Genomic DNA, 18,184 nt, shown 5'->3' with positions numbered 1-18,184 from the left:
ATGAAGGCTCTGGGTTCCGTCCCCTGGCCGAGACACACCAAAGTCTATAAAAGTGGTAGTTTCTGCTCCTGCTTAGCGCTCAGCATACAGGGAGTGGGACGACTGGTTCGCCCGTTGTCAGTATGATGTGACCGGATGGGGTGTGTTGCTTGGTGTCTTCGGCGGCATGCTTCAGTGATATAGCACTATAAAAAGGACAACAGTTCCACTATACAAGAAGACACAACATGAATATACCGCAGTCTCCCAAAACACGCACGCTACGCACTACAAACATGTGAGGCCGTCCTTACATGACCATAGCTGTTAATAGGACGTTAATTAATCAAACAGACAAACCAACTTTGTACCAATATGTTGCTTCAGACCACGAGAAACCTGTCTACTGAAAAGTTCAGACAGAAAAGATTCCTTGTAGAATTGGTTAAATTTGTAAGCCATTTCTGACCACTAGTCTTTATTGTACTGCCGAACAAGTCCACACTACAAAATCGCACCATTTCCGTCCAGTGAATGCCATCTGCCCTTGAATTTGGTAAAAGTAAGCATGGTTTTCTTACAGAGTTAATTCACAATTCTGATTCAAATAGCAGAAATGTGGATCTTCAGCACATTGTTGTGGTGTAGACTGGTCAAGCTGATCAAGCGGACAGCACATCAACGACGATAGACAACTCTAACATAAAACATAGTCAAATGTATAACACAACTATTACTACATCTCCCTTCCATTTCACTCGATGTCCAAGAGGTCAAAATCATCGGTATCATCACTAAAGTTCATTGTCCAGGAAGGTCCAATAACTATCCTTATTCCTAGATGAATTGATATTGTGGGAAATTGATGCAATTCATAATCTAAATTGAAGCTATCACCAATAAATATTCTTTACTAACAATTTATATCTTATAGTGAAATTGTGAATAGTATTTGATAGAAATAAACATTCTATATACATAAAAACAACATTACTGAATACTATGACATTCAATTCAATATATATCAATCAGTTCAACTCAACACTCAAGTTCAAACAAAATTAATATTAATTGTAATGAAAATTATAAAGAAGATCAACTGTCCTGTCAGTCCATCATCGACTTGAATGTATTAGGCTGGACAGGTTAACCTTTATTCTCTTTTAATGAGTTTAAGGCCTAAACATGAGTTAAAACCAAAAATTGGGGTAGTCTAGATTGAACATCAACAACTTAAAAACATGATAAGATTGAACGATCTCTGTACTGACATTTTAATACATATTGCCCGAAACTCTGTAACGAACTTCCACCATATGCGGACAAACGCTTTATAGGTTTCGCAAATGTTGGGGTAGGGGAAATTTTGTCAAATACACTCGTAGGCAAGGCGTTTACCTGAGCACCTGTGTCTAGTTTAAACTTCATGGGACAATGGTTGGGGCCGACCTTGACTACTACAAATGCTTGGTAGATTTAGTATCAGAGGTAATAGTGTCAACATAGAAATCTGAAGATTCAGCAGACTCATTACCAGCTACATTGATTTCATTTACAGACCTAGATTTATTGGCAAAGTGATTGGATATTTTTTACATTTCTGGCATTGTCTCCCTTAAGCAGGACAGGTCTCTGTATATGTGTGCACTCTCTCACAGTTCTTACGTTGTTGTTCACTGTGTTTTCGGTCTAATCCAATGTTGCTTCTTCTTTCTGTTCTGTTTACGTTGGTCCCTTCTAGGGCTGTTTGTTGATGCTTGTGTTGTTTCACGTTTATCTGTATGTGAGGATGAATGTACACCGTGGACTGTGCTGCTTGATGATTCAGACATTGTTTTAGCTGCTCTTGAGCATACTCCTAAGTTTTGACCAATCTCAATAGCTTTTGATAAATCGCCCAATTTCATGACATCTTCTCTCACTTTTGGAGAATTACCTCCAAAAACTATTTTGTCACCAATAAGTTCATCACAATATATTCTGATCTATTCTGTCACTAGTAAGTTCATCACATATATTCTGTTCTCCGAACGAGCACTCAGTTGACAAAAGTTTTTACTTTGTCGTAAACTGGTCTAATGATAGCTGACTTTGAGTTACGTTGTTAAATTTGTACCATGCGAAAGCAGAAATCTGAAGATTCAAGGATAGTTCAGGGGACCTTTATTGAAAGGCATATCTAAACATTAATGAAACAAATACAAGAAAATGTTGTTTCTATATAGTCAGCTTTTCAATTTTTATTACATCATGACTACTTTTATATTATTATCGTTTTGTTTTAGTTGAAGTTATTTCGTCTCAATTCTTGAAACCAGGAGATTTCCGGTATGTTCAGCTAAGGAAGACACGTGAAAGTTCGCTCAGCGATAATTTGTGATTTTTAGAAGCTACACTGAAGAAAAAACACTGTGGAACAATTAATAATGTGAGTAACCTGTCCATTAATCAAACTGTATACGTTTCTGACGAAAATTGTCCACGTAAAAAGGAAATATAAACGTTTTTCTTTCTCTTTCGACTCACTATCTGGCTTTGTGTGCTATTTATAGCCCGTGTGAGCGCGTATACATACACACCTGTGTCGCTGTGACGGTGACTGTCGCACCTGTGTTATCCAGTTTAAACCAGTTTATCAGGGTCACTTTACCTACAATATGTCCGGGCCAGCAAATTCTACTGGAATTCCTGATTATGCTTGCTCCAATTTTGCGGATATTTCCGCGTGTTTCAAAAACTTACACATGAGTATCTCGGCAGAATTTGCAAAAACAAATGAAAAGATAAAAGAAGTGGAGCAACGTGTTGTAACGTTAGAAGCATCCGCGACCTGGGCTAATGATGCGATCAACGAGATCCACAATCTTCACTTTCCAACGATAAGAGAGGAAATGGCCACAATAGACAATAAACGTATCCAATTAGAATCGTGGGGGCGTAAATGGAATCTCATCGTGAGGGGGATCCCCGGTAAGATTAATGAACTACCAAAGGACACTAATGTAGTGTTTCGTAAATTTCTCGTCAACGAACTAAAGTTAGACCGAGATTATGCCGGCTCCATTCTCTTCGAGGCGATTCATAGACTCCCCACCCCCACAGATGACGAGAATAACAAAAACATCATAGTTCGTTTTATGTCTCTGGTGGATCGTGACACCGTACTCCAACAAGCTTTCAGAGAACTCAGACGTGGATGTGGTAAGGCCGTGGTCACGGATCTCGCTCCGGAGGTAGCTAAACTTCGAAGTACTCTATTGAAAAAACGAAAGGACATGCCCGAGGAAGAGAAAAAAACACCCGCCTGGTATATCTGAAGGAAGCTCCTTTCACCAAACTCGTGACAAAAACGAAATGACACTAGTTTGTACAAAAACAGGTATTTGCGTACATAGGTCTTTGAAAATGGACAAAATTTACAAAAACAATTCCAATGTGTGTAAAAATATGTATTAGTGTTGATTATTTCAAGCTGTATATATATGTTTTTGGGTCGTCAAATACGTTGAAAACTTTAGTTAAAATTTCAAACCCATAGAAGGAACCTGTAGTTAGATTTCTTTTCCTTGACTTTGTTTATATCTCACAAGTACTGTGACATTTAATACTGAGCCAATAAATGTAATGATGGTCATACATGTAGATACACGAGATGTTTTTTTTTTTTTTTTTTTGACCATGATTTCTTATGTTAAGAAAGGATACTTTAAATATTATATTAAATAATAACCTAATCTCTGAATCCAGTATTGAAAAACATCCCGTCTTTTCTATTTTAAGGTTATATCAAATCTATATATTTGTGAAAATGAGATATATTTTAATAATTTGTCAAATCTACATATGTGTGAAAATGAGATCTGTTCCATCGGATAATTATTTGAAGCGTTCACTTCTAAATTTAGAACGAATATTTTGCTATATTTTTAGAAATTAAGAACATACAGTACCAGGTAGATACAGAGATTGTGATGATCGACCGCATCTTCCAACTTACCTAGTTTTTTTGGTCTAATTATGACGTAATTGTACTTTTCACTCTGGCCATATGACATAATAATTTTAAAATTATTATAAAAAATATCTGAGTTTTGTTTCCAACAAATAGCCCTATAATTAACTAACACGGTGGGAAGATCGGTATTTCTCCTCAATCTGTATAGCTGTGATCAAGAAATTCTAATTTAGGATTAAATATCGCTGCTGTGAGGTATTAAATGAAAACGATGACCTTTTATTTTGAGTTTATAAAAATCCTGTGTCCCTATCGCTCACACGGAAACCCATAGCAAATATTTATTTTTTTTTACAAATATTGGCGAAGTGTTCTTACACCATTCAATGTAAAAATGCAAATTGATCATACTCTTAAAGAAAATGAAGTTTATTAAATTCCATAACACAAACGTGGGTGCTAAATAAAATGTTTTAGAGCTTTTGCATGGATTTCCTGAGTGAGTACAGGGTAGATGTGCGATATGCAACTGTACCTGGTCTCTAACATGTTTTATATAGTAACACGTTTGGTGAGTGGTCGCTATTATTTAGATCTCGGAGCGTATATATACCTTACATATGTTATTACAAGGAGGTTATTAGAACAGCATCATTACTCATAAATGTCACTGTACATCTTGATGAACGCAAGTTTGAAATGTATGATATTATTTCGTCTTATGATAAAAAAAATCACGAATATACCATGAATAAGTCGACTATTTATATATGTTAGTGCACACATGTGTCGCCATTCGGAACTTGTCGGGCATTCTCATCTTTTTTTTTTCTCGTTTACAGAAAGGCCCGAAGGTTCACGATTCAAGAGGAGAACATTCCGGTCTCTCATGTTAAACGCATCATGACGAGAAAAAGTGGAAGCTTGGTCCCAACACACACTTTTATCTTAACATTCGCTACACCAACATTACCACAGAGCGTAACTGTTGGATACCAACGTTACAATGTCACTGTCTACATCCCTAATCCATTGAGGTGCCGTAACTGCCAGAGGTACGGCCATCATGAGAACAATTGTAGACGGAAAATGTTTATGTCAGTACTGTGGCCGTGAAGGGTCAAGACTCGAAAAGAGGACTGCAATGTGAACCAAATTCGTTCAACCGTCACTGCGTCAATTTTGCGAGGAATGCGGTGACCATGCTGCGTTTTGCTCGACACCTGTCCCGCCTGGGACTCGGGGAGATAGGGAATCGGTCGAATATACGTCTACTTTCCCCGAGGCTAGAGTATGGCTGTCTAAGCGCGTTGTAACCAAATGTGGCCAAATGCTCAGATCCGCGGGAAAGGCCTGTTGAACAGAACTTGTCATAAACATTTTGGTCTGTCCCCCTTGGGACTCCAGCAGGAGGGGCAATGGGCCCAATAGGGGAAAAATCGAAGTAGACCGCTAGTAAATCCTATAAAATAACATGCTACTTGTCCTAGAGTTCTGCATGGATTGTAACCAAATTTTGCCACAAACATCCTTGGGGGAAGGGGAACAGAACTTGGAAAAAATTTGGCTCTGACCCCCCGGGGGCAGGAGGGGGGCACAATAGGGGAAATAGAGGTAAATCCTATAAAACGCTACTTGTCCTAGAGTTCTGTATGGATTGTAACCAAATTTTGCCACAAACATCCTTGGGGGAAGGGGAACAGAACTTGTATAAATTTTGGCTCTGACCCCATGGGGGCAAGAGGGGTGGGGCCCAATAGGGAAATAGAGGTAAATCCTATAAATCGCTACTTGTCCTAGTAGTTCTGCATGGATTGTAACCAAATTTGGCCACAAACATCCTTGGCCAAAGGGAAATAGAACTTGTATAAATTTTGGCTCTGACCCCCTGGGGGCAGGAGGGGCGGGGCCCTAATAGGGGAAATAGAGATAATCTTATAAATTGCTACTTGTCCTAGAGTTCTGCATGGATTGTAACCAAATTTGACCAGAAACATCCTTGGGGGAAGGGAACAGAACTTGTATAAATTTTGGCTCTGGTACCCCCGGGGGCAGGAGGGGCGGGGCCCAATAGGGAAAATAAAGGTAAATCCTATAAAACACTACGTGTCCTAGAGTTCTGCATGGATTGTAACCAAATTTGGCCACAAACATCCTTGGTGAGAAGGGGAACAGAACTTGTATAAATTTTGGCTCTGACCCCCTGGGGGCAGGAGGGGCATGGCCCAACAAGGGAAATAGAGGTAAATCCTATAAAACGCTACTTGTCCTAGAGTTCTGCATGGATTGTAACCAAATTTTGCCACAAACATCCTTGGGGAAGGGGAACAGAACCTGGAAAAATTTTGGCTCTGACCCCCCGGGGGCAGGAGGGGCGGGGTACAATAGGGGAAATAGAGGTCAATTCTATAAATAGCTACTTGTCCTAGAGTTCTGCATGGATTGTAACCAAATTTGGCCACAAACATCCTTGGCCAAAGGGAAACAGAACTTGTATAAAATTTTGGCTCTGACCCCATGGGGGCAAGAGGGGTAGGGCCCAATAGTGGAAATAGAGGTAAATCCTATAAATCCGCTACTTGTCCTAAGAGTTCTGCATGGATTGTAACCAAATTTGGCCACAAAACATCCTTGGCGAAAGGGGAACAGAACTTGTATAAATGTTGGCTCTGACCCCCTGGGGGGTGGGGCCCAATAGGGGAAGGTAATCTTATAAATTGCTACTTGTCCTAGAGTTCTGCATGGATTGTAACCAAATTTTGACCAGAAACATCCTTGGGGGAAGGGGAACAGACCTTGTATAAATTTTGGCTCTGACCCCCTGGGGGCAGGAGGGGCGGGGCTAAATAGGGGAAATAGAGATAAATCCTGTAAATCGCTAATAGTCATATAGTTCTGCTTGGATTTTAACCAAATTTGGCCCAGAAACATCCTTGGGGTTAACAGAATTTTGTATAAATTTTGGCTTTGACCCCCTGGAGCAGAAGGAGTGGGGCCTAATAGGGGAATTCAGAAAAGAAACAATGAACTTGAATTCAGAACATTCCTAGGCATTACAAACCAGGTGAGCGATACAGGCCCTCTGGGCCTCTTGTTATTAATCAGCGACATACGTGCAAAGATTCATAATACATTTTTGCTGTTACATGTTTCTATATAAATATTATATGCGTGTTAATTTTATGAACTCGTCAGATATTGGAAATATCTTACCTGTATCGAGGAGTTTTTTTTTTTTTTTTTTTGTGGGTCTTTTTAGTCAAGCGACATAGGTGTACATAAATGTACATAATTATACAATCTGATTAAAATACAGATCCTTATTATCATTACGTTAGATAAGAGGATCTGAGAAAAACCCCCATTAGGGGTCATGTCCAGGTGACCTTTGTAAATGACCAATCAAATTGCCGCTGGCAAAATTTGGCAGTGAAATCTCAAATGTCGATACAAGTCTCTCTATGGTATAATGTCAGAATCATCTTCCGTGGTACGTAGTCATCTCGCCCCCATAGAGCACATAAAGCTAATTGTATTTGTAGTTGGGGGCGAAATGGCGTTGTCAATTGACAGAACAACGTGCAGAAAATGCATTTGATCTGTATTACACGTGGTAAGGCGAGGTCATCTCGAACATGACCCTAATTGGATTATTCTCAGATCTCTATTGAACGATTGTTATTGGGATCTGTATTTCAATCAGATTGATAATTATACCATATTATAAGTGAGTAATTTTCAACCCACGGTTGCAAAAGTTGGAATAACATTTTGGACAATTAATAGCCTCACCTGCCCGAAGGGCCGGTGAAGCTTATGTCCATGGTCGTCGGCCGTCCACAGTCGTCGTATCGTCGTCCGGCGTCCGTCTGTCCGTCAACATTTCCTTTAAAATCGCTACTAGCTCATAGAGTTCTGAATGGATTATTAACCAAATTTGGCCAGAAACATCCTTGGGGGAGGGGGAACAGAACTTGTATAAATTTTGGCTCTGACCCCCCAGGGCGGCAGGAGGGGCGGGGCCCAATGGGGATATAGAGGTAAATCCTTTAAATCGCTACTAGTCATAGAGTTCTACATGGATTGTAACCAAATTTGGCCACAAACATCCTTGGAGGAAGGGGAACAGAACTTGTATAAAGTTTTTGCTTTCTGGTCCCTCGGAGGGCAGGAGGGGCGGGGCCCAATAGGGGAAATAGAGGTAAATCCTTTAAATCGCTACTAGTCATAGAGTTCTGAATGGGAATGTAACCAAATTTGGCCACAAACATCCTTGGGGGGATGGAACAGAACTTGTATAAATTTTGGCTCTGGTCCCTCGGGGGCAGGAGGGGCGGGGCCCAAAAGGGGAAATAGAGGTAAATCCTTTAAATCGCTACTAGTCATAGAGTTCTGAATGGAATGTAACTAAATTTGGCCACAAACATCCTTGGGGGAAGGGGGAACAGAACTTGTATAAATTTTGGCTCTGATCCCCCCGGGTCAGGAGGGGCGGGGCCCAATAGGGGGCAATAGAGGTAAATCCTTTAAATCGCTACTTGTCGTAGAGTTTGAATGGAATGTAACCAAATTTGGCCACAAACATCCTTGGGGGGATGGGAACAGAACTTGTATAAATTTTGGCTCTGGTCCCTCGGGGGCAGGAGGGGCGGGTGCCCAATAGTGGGAAATAGAGGTATATTCTATAAATCGCTACTTGTCCTCGAGTTCTACATGGATTGTAACCAAATTTGGCCACAAACATCCTTGGGGAAAGGGGAACAGAACTTGTATAAATTTTGGCTCTGACCCCCCAGGGGGCAGGAGGGGCGGGGCCCAATAGGGGAATATAGAGGTAAATCATTTAAATCGCTACTAGTCATAGAGTTCTGAATGGAATGTAACCAAATTTGGCCACAAACATCCTTGGGGGAAGAGGAACAGAACTTGTATAAATTTTGGCTCTGGTCCTCAGGGGGCAGGATGGCGGGGGCCCAATAGGGGAAATAGAGGTAAATTCTATAAATCGCTACTTGTCCTAGAGTTCTGCATGGGGATTGTAACCAAAATTTGGCCACAAACAGAACTCCTTGGGGGCGGAAGGGGAACAGAATCCTTTTAAATCTACTGTATAAATTGTTTGCTCTGATAGTAATCTTGTATAATTTTGGCCCCCCAGGGGCAGGAAATAGGGTATAGTCATACGAGGTCTACTGGGGCCCAAACAGCGCATTGTTGATAGCGGAACAGATTGTGTTGTAGAATTTTTGGCTCAGACCCCGGATTGGGCAGGAGGGGGCGGGGCCCAATAGGGGAAATTTAGGTAAATTTCTATTAAATCGCTACATCCTAGAGTTCTGAATGGATTATAAATTTGAATTTGGCACAAACATCCTTGGGGGAAGGGGAACAGAACTTGTATAAATTTTGGGCTTGATCTTCCGGGGGCAGGAGAGCGGGGCCCAATCCTGCCCAGTAAATAAAGGTAAATCCTTTAAATCGCTACTAGTTCATATAGTTTCTCTGAAGGAATGTATTTAACCAAATTTGGCCACAAACATTCTTGGGGGGTCCAGGGGAACAGAACTTGTATAAATTTTGTTGGCCCCCTGGGGGCAGGACGGTTGGGGCCCAATATGGTGAAAATAGAGGTAAATCCTATAAATCGCTAATTTATCTTTAGAAGTTTTTCCCCTATTGTGACCCGCCCCCCTTTAGGCCAAAATTTAGGACCCCCCCGGGGGGCAGGAGGGGTTACCTCTATTTTAAAGGATCCCCCTATTGGGCCCCAATTCCTGACCCCAGGGGGATCAGATCCTGCCCTGTCGGGGTTTCTTTTCTGAAGGAATTTAAAGGATTTAACCTCTAAATCCCCTATTGTCAGGGGGTCAGAGCCAAAATTTATACAAGTTCTGTTCCCCTTCCCCCAAGGATGTTTTGTGGCCAAATTTGGTTACAATCCATGTAGAACTCTATGACAAGAAGTAGCGATTTAAAGGATTTACCTCTATTTCCCCTATTGGGCCCCGCCCCTCCTGCCCCCGGGGGGGTCAGAGCCAAAATTTATACAAGTTCTGTTCCCCTTCCCCAAAGGATGTTTGTGGCCAAATTTGGTTACATTCCATTCAGAACTCTATGACAAGTAGCGATTTAAAGGATTTACCTCTATTTCCCCTATTGGGCCCCGCCCCTCCTGCCCCGGGGGGATCAGAGCCAAAATTTATACAAGTTCTGTTCCCCTTCCCCCAAGGATGTTTGTGGCCAAATTTGGTTACAATTCATGTAGAGCTCTAGGACAAGTAGAGATTTAAAGGATTTACCTATTTCCCCTATTGGGCCCCGCCCCTCCTGCCCCCGGGGGACCAGAGCCAAAATTTATACAAGTTCTGTTCCCCTTCCCCAAAGGATGTTTGTGGCCAAATTTGGTTACATTCCATTCAGAACTCTATGACAAGTAGCGATTTAAAGGATTTACCTTTATTACCCCTATTGGGCCCCGCCCCTCCTGCCCCCGGGGGGGTCAGAGCCAAAATTTATACAAGTTCTGTTCCCCTTCCCCCAAGGATGTTTGTGGCCAAATTTGGTTACATTCCATTCAGAACTCTACGACAAGTAGCGATTTAAAGGATTTACCTCTATTTCCCCTATTGGGCCCCGCCCCTCCTGCCCCCGGGGGATCAGAGCCAAAATTTATACAAGTTCTGTTCCCCTTCCCCCAAGGATGTTTGTGGCCAAATTTAGTTACATTCCATTCAGAACTCTATGACAAGTAGCGATTTAAAGGATTTACCTCTATTTCCCCTATTGGGCCCCGCCCCTCCTGCCCCAGGGGGGTCAGAGCAAAAATTTATACAAGTTCTGTTCCCCTTCCCCCAAGGATGTTTGTGGCCAAATTTGGTTACAATCCATGTAAAACTCTATGACAAGTAGCGATTTAAAGGATTTACCTCTATTTCCCCTATTGGGCCCCGCCCCTCCTGCCCCCGGGGGACCAGAGCCAAAATTTATACAAGTTCTGTTCCCCTTCCCCCAAGGATGTTTGTGGCCAAATTTGGTTACATTCCATTCAGAACTCTATGACTAGTAGCGATTTAAAGGATTTACCTCTATTTCCCCTATTGGGCCCCGCCCCTCTTGCCCCCGGGGGACCAGAGCCAAAATTTATACAAGTTCTGTTCCCCTTCCCCAAAGGATGTTTGTGGCCTAATTTAGTTACATTCCATTCAGAGCTCTATGACAAGTAGCGATTTAAAGGATTTACCTCTATTTCCCCTATTGGGGGCCCGCCCCTCCTGCCCCACTTAAAAGGGGTCAGAGCCAAAATTTATACAAGTTCTGATCCCCTTCCCCCGCAAGGCATGTTTGTGGCCAAATTTAATTACATTCATTCAGCAACTCTATGACAAGTAGCGATTTAAAGGATTTACCTCTATTTCCCCTATTGGGCCCCGCCCCTCCTGCCCCCGGGGGGTCAGAGCCAAAATTTATACAAGTTCTGTTCCCCTTCCCCCAAGGATGTTTGTGGCTAATTTTGGTTACAATCCATGCAGAACTCTAGGACAAGTAGCGATTTAAAGGATTTACCTCTATTACCCCTATTGGGCCCCGCCCCTCCTGCCCCTGGGGGACCAGAGCCAAAATTTATACAAGTTCTGTTTCCCCTCCCCCAAGGATGTTTGTGGTCAAATTTGGTTACAATCCATGCAGAACTCTAGGACAAGTAGCGATTTATAGGATTTACCTCTATTTCCCCTATTGGGCCCCGCCCCTCCTGCCCCGGGGGGGGGGGACAGAGCCAAAATTTATACAAGTTCTGTTCCCCCTCCCCCAAGGATGTTTGTGGCCAAATTTGGTTACAATCCATGCAGAACTCTATGACTAGTAGCGATTTAAAGGAAATGTTGACGGACGGACGGACGGACGAAATTTGATTTAGGAATTGCTTATAAATCTGACCATTCTCCGGTAACTTTATCCATTACAATTTATTAATCAAAAACGCGGTGCGGGAACGTGGAAATTTAATAATTCCCTTCTTTATGACCCAACTTACGTCTATCAAATAAAAGAATGTATAGCTGATACTTTAAATTTATATAAACTTCCAGACGATTCCGACACTCCGAAATTTTCTATAGACGATCAATTATTATGGGAAGTTCTAAAACTTATGATAAGAGGCCAAACTATAAAATACAGTTCTTATAAGAAAACACTAAATATTAATAAAGAAAAAGACGTCGAGGACAAACTAACAAAATTATATCATGAAGAAGATCCAAATACACAAGAAGTTGAAAGATTAGAAAATGAACTGAAAAAACTGAGGGATGAAAAAATAAAAGGTTTGATTATACGATCAAAAGCCAAATGGAAAGTTGAAGGCGAAAGAAGCACGAAATATTTTTGTAACTTAGAAAAAAGGCATTTTACAGAAAAACTTATACCGAAACTTTTAACAGATGAAAATGAAGAAATTACCGAAATTGAGAATATATTAAAAGAACAAGTTAAATACTATGAGAATCTGTATTCTTCCAGAAATTCAAAAATCGAAAATATTCATGTTGATAATTTCTTTGATGAAGAAAACCCGTTTAATAATAAACTAAACAATGACCAGATATCTAAAATGGAGGGTAAACTAACTAAAGCTGAATGTCTTAATGCCTTAAAAAATATGAAAAACTCAAAATCTCCTGGTTTAGACGGTTTCACCTCAGAGTTCTATAAATTTTTCTGGAGCGATATTAATATATATTTACTGAATTCTTTAAATTTCGCATTTGACTCGGGACAATTATCTATTTCACAAAGACAAGGGGTTATAAACTGTATTCCAAAAGAAGGTAAATCAAAATTATTTTTAAAAAATTGGCGACCCATCTCATTATTAAACGTCGACTATAAACTTGCCTCAGCAAGTATAGCAAACCGTATAAAACCCTGTTTAAATGACCTTATAAGCGATACTCAAAAAGGGTTTATGAAAGGACGATACATAGGGGAGTGTACTAGACTCATACTTGACCTCATAGAAAAAATGGATGAATGTGAAATTCCAGGTTTGTTAGTTCTTCTTGATTTTGAAAAGGCCTTTGATTCTCTAGAATGGCAGTTTATTCAAAAGTGTCTATTGTTTCAAGGTTTTGGTACTGATCTGCTAAAATGGATACAAACTTTTTATACCAATATATCTAGTTGTATATACAATAATGGTCACGGATCATCTTTCTTTGACATTAAAAGAGGAGTTAGACAAGGTGACCCTCTTTCGCCGTACATCTTTATTTTGTGTGTCGAATTGTTGAGTTCCTCTCTAAAATTTAATCCAAATATTAAAGGAATAACCATTGATAACTCACAATATCTAATTAGCCAATATGCCGATGATTCCTCTTTGTGTCTTGCTGATGATGAGCAGTCTTTAAATAAAACTTTTCAAATTCTTGATCTTTTCTGTGAATGCTCAGGTCTGAAGGCCAACTTAGAAAAAACTCATGTTATATGGATTGGGGTAAAACGGGGTTGTGGGGAGGAATATCTTCAGGAACGTAACTTGTTCTGGAATCACAGGGGAAAATTTAAACTATTAGGCATTTCATATGATTTGTCCGAAACTGATATAACTCGCAATAATTACGAAGAAAAATATAATTCAGCCAAAAGGCTACTACTGGATTGGTCTTTTAGAAATCTTAGTTATATAGGTAAAATAACGGTCATAAAATCTTTAGTGTTACCAATTTTCACTCATCTGTTTTCTGTTTTACCTGACCCACCAGATGAATTCTTTCAAAAGTTACAAAAACTATTTTTCAATTTTGTATGGGATGGAAAGAATGATAAGATAAAAAGAAGCATCATGTATAACTCATACGAAGACGGAGGTCTCAAGATGCCACACGTTAAAACGTACTGCCAAGCTTTAAAATTCACTTGGATACAAAAATTACTAAATCCCAGTAATCATTCGCCTTGGAAATTGTTATGTAGTGATAAAATACAAAAATACGGTGGAGATAAATTATGGCACTTGAATAAAAACGGATTAAAGAAGGTGGCTAAAAAATTCAATACATTTTGGTGCAATGTTATCTGTATTTGGGCAGACATGGTAGACGTTTCCCCCACAACCCCAGATCAATTCCTTTCTGAACCAATATGGTTAAATGACAACATTAAAATAGCAGGTAAAGATGTTATATACTATAATTGGATCAATAATAATATTTTCTTTATAAATGACTTATTTAATGAAAGAGGTGAATTATTAGACCTTCAGGATATTCAAGGTAAATACAATATTGAAATACCATTTTTAGACTACTATGGATTAAAAACTGCTATCCCCAAACATTGGAAAACTAGTATTATACAAAAAGGATGTAAATTGACTGAGGTAGAAAATAGATATATAAAAATCTTGAAAACAAAAGAGAAGGTAACAAAAGATTTCTATCAAATGTTAATTAAAAAACAGCAAACATTACCACTTAATAATATTGTTAAGTGGCAAGAACAGATTGGTCAAAATATATCTGAAGAAAATTGGAAAATCATTTTTAATCTAGCCTTCTCCATCACCGATGATATTAGTCTTCTCCATCACCGATGATATTAGTCTGCAGATTCTACAGTTTAAAATCTTACATAGAATTCTATACACTAACTCGAGATTACTAAAAATGAGAATCGTTGAAACAGAATCATGTAATTTTTGCGGTGTACACAAAGAAACCATTTTGCATCTCCTTTGGGATTGTCCACATGTACGCTCCCTGTGGAATTTTATTAGTAATAAGTTTACTTCAAATTGCAATCTAAACTTTCCAGTAACAGCTGTAGCTATACTTTTTGGTGTAGATGAGACAACCCTGAGTGATTGTATAAATATTTGTATCTTAATTACCAAAAAATACATCTACTCGTGTAGAGCAAAGTATTCTGTACCTACTATTGAAGGCGTCAAAAATATGTGCTTATACTATAAGAAAATAGAAACCCAGTGTATTAAATCATACTCCTTGTCAAAAGCAGCAAAAGTTACTTCAATTTGGTCAGAAATCACCACTGCCACCTGCACTGCAATTAGAATAGATATAGTATGTATATTGAATAATATATCTTCATACTACTAACGCAACGATCGTCAACCCATTTTCCTTACTGGACATGTCAAAGGATTTAACAATATACGGACTTAAATGCAACCGCAAATGACAGACAGTGGCAAAACCGATTTACGGCAGTTACCTCCGTGTAATGTTCATCAGTTGTTTGAATATCTAGTGACCAGGACGAGAAAACTTGGAGAAGGCGAAATGAAGGACGTGTGTTACAAGAAGATGCGACCCTATCAGTTTTTTCAAGAGGGACATATTCGTCAATATGAAATTGCAAAAAAATTGAAAAACACATGGGTTATAGCTAAAGTGATAGCATCTATGAAGCACGAGACATACCGTGTCATTACAGTGTTAGTAGAATGACAGCGACATTGCCTATGCTGCATCGTAGAATGCCCTGCAGGGGTAAGTGTATACAAAAATCCACATAAACGTTGATGTACAGGTTCCTAATAAAAGGCCCAGAGGGCCTGTATCGCTCACCTGGTTTGAAATGCCAAGTAATGTTTGAATACAGGTTCATTGTTTCTTTTCTGAAGGAATTTTTATATTAACCTATCAAATCCCCTATTGGGCCCCACCCCTCCTGCCCCCAGGGGGTCAGAGCCAAAAATTTATACAAGTTCTGTTCCCCTTCCCCCAAGGATGTTTATGGCAAAAACTTTGGTCACAATCCAAGCAGAACTCTAGGACAAGTAGCGATTTATAGGATTTACCTCTATTTCCCCTATTGGGCCCCAACCGTCCTGCCCCCGGGGGACCAGAGCCAAAATTTATACAAGTTCTGTTCCCCTTCCTCCAAGGATGTTTGTGGCCAAATTTGGTTACATTTCATGTAGAACTCTATGACTAGTAGCGATTTAAAGGATTTACCTCTATTTCCCCTATTGGGCCCCGCCCCTCCTGCCCCCGGGGGACCAGAGCCAAAATTTATACAATTTCTGTTCCCCCTCCCCCAAGGATGTTTGTGGCCAAATTTGGTTACAATCCATGCAGAACTCTATGACTAGTAGCGATTTAAAGGATTTACCTCTATTTCCCCTATTGGGCCCCGCCCCTCCTGCCCCCTAGGACCAGAGCCAAAATTTATACAAACTCAGTTCTTATTCTCCCAAGGATACTGGCCAAATTTGGTTACATTCCATGCAAAACTCTATGACTAGTAGCGATTAAAAGGATTTACCTCTATTTCCCCTATTGGGCCCCACCCCTCCAGCCCCCGGGGGACCAGAGCCAAAATTTATACAAGTTCTGTTCCCCTTCCCCCAAGGATGTTTGTGGCCAAATTTGGTTACATTTCATATAGAACTCTATGACTAGTAGCGATTTAAAGGATTTACCTCTATTTCCCCTATTGGGCCCCGCCCCTCCTGCCCCCGGGGGGTCAGAGCCAAAATTTATACAAGTTCTGTTCCCCTTCCCCCAAGGATGTTTGTGGCCAAATTTGGTTACATTTCATGTAGAACTCTATGACTAGTAGCGATTTAAAGGATTTACCTCTATTTCCCCTATTGGGCCCCGCCCCTCCTGCCCCGGGGGACCAGAGCCAAAATTTATACAAGTTCTGTTCCCTTCCCCCAAGAGATGTTTGTGGCCAAATTTGTGCCCTATTGTTACAGTAGCCATTCCATTCAGATGTTTGACTTTGACATTCCGTTCAGAACTCTATGCGATTTAAAGGATTTACCTCTATTTCCCCTATTGGGCCCCGCCCCTCCTGCCCCCCGGGGGACCAGAGCCAAAATTTATACAAGTTCTGTTCCCCTTCCCCAAAGGATGTTTGTGGCCAAATTTGGTTACATTCCATTCAGAACTCTATGACTAGTAGCGATTTAAAGGATTTACCTCTATTTCCCCTATTGGGCCCCGCCCCTCCTGCCCCCGGGGGACCAGAGCCAAAATTTATACAAGTTCTGTTCCCCTTCCCCCAAGGATGTTTGTGGCCAAATTTGGTTACATTCCATTCAGAACTCTATGACAAGTAGCGATTTAAAGGATTTACCTCTATTTCCCCTATTGGGCCCCGCCCCTCCTGCCCCCGGGGGGTCAGAGCCAAAATTTATACAAGTTCTGTTCCCCTTCCCCCAGGGATGTTTGTGGCCAAATTTGGTTACATTCCATTCAGAACTCTATGACTAGTAGCGATTTAAAGGATTTACCTCTATTTCCCCTATTGGGCCCCGCCCCTCCTGCCCCTGGGGGACCAGAGCCAAAATTTATACAAGTTCTGTTCCCCTTCCCCCAAGGATGTTTGTGGCCAAATTTGGTTACATTCCATGCAGAACTCTATGACTAGTAGCGATTTAAAGGATTTACCTCTATTTCCCCTATTGGGCCCCGCCCCTCCAGCCCCCGGGGGGTCAGAGCCAAAATTTATACAAGTTCTGTTCCCCTTCCCCCAAGGATGTTTGTGGCCAAATTTGGTTACAATCCATGTAGAACTCTATGACTAGTAGCGATTTAAAGGATTTACCTCTATTTCCCCTATTGGGCCCCGCCCCTCCTGCCCCCGGGGGACCAGAGCCAAAATTTATACAAGTTCTGTTCCCCTTCCCCCAAGGATGTTTGTGGCCAAATTTGGTTACATTTCATGTAGAACTCTATGACAAGTAGCGATTTAAAGGATTTACCTCTATTTCCCCTATTGGGCCCCGCCCCTCCTGCCCCGGGGGGACCAGAGCCAAAATTTATACAAGTTCTGTTCCCCTTCCCCAAGGGATGTTTGTGGCCAAATTTGGTTACATTCCATTCAGAACTCTATGACTAGTAGCGATTTAAAGGATTTACCTCTATTTCCCCTATTGGGCCCCGCCCCTCCTGCCCCGGGGGACCAGAGCCAAAATTTATACAAGTTCTGTTCCCCTTCCCCCAAGGATGTTTGTGGGCAAATTTGGTTACATTCCATTCAGAACTCTATGACTAGTAGCGATTTAAAGGATTTACCTCTATTTCCCCTATTGGGCCCCGCCCCTCCTGCCCCCGGAGGGACAGAGCCAAAATTTATACAAGTTCTGTTCCCCTTCCCCCAAGGATGTTTGTGGCCAAATTTGGTTACATTCCATTCAGAACTCTATGACTAGTAGCGATTTAAAGGATTTACCTCTATTTCCCCTATTGGGCCCCGCCCCTCCTGCCCCCGGGG

The sequence above is a fragment of the Argopecten irradians genome, chromosome 13, assembly GCF_041381155.1.
Source record: "Argopecten irradians isolate NY chromosome 13, Ai_NY, whole genome shotgun sequence".
In the NCBI taxonomy this organism is placed as follows: Eukaryota; Metazoa; Mollusca; class Bivalvia; order Pectinida; family Pectinidae; genus Argopecten; species Argopecten irradians.
The sequence above is the reverse complement of the archived record's forward strand: the minus strand, read 5'-3'. Positions refer to the sequence as shown.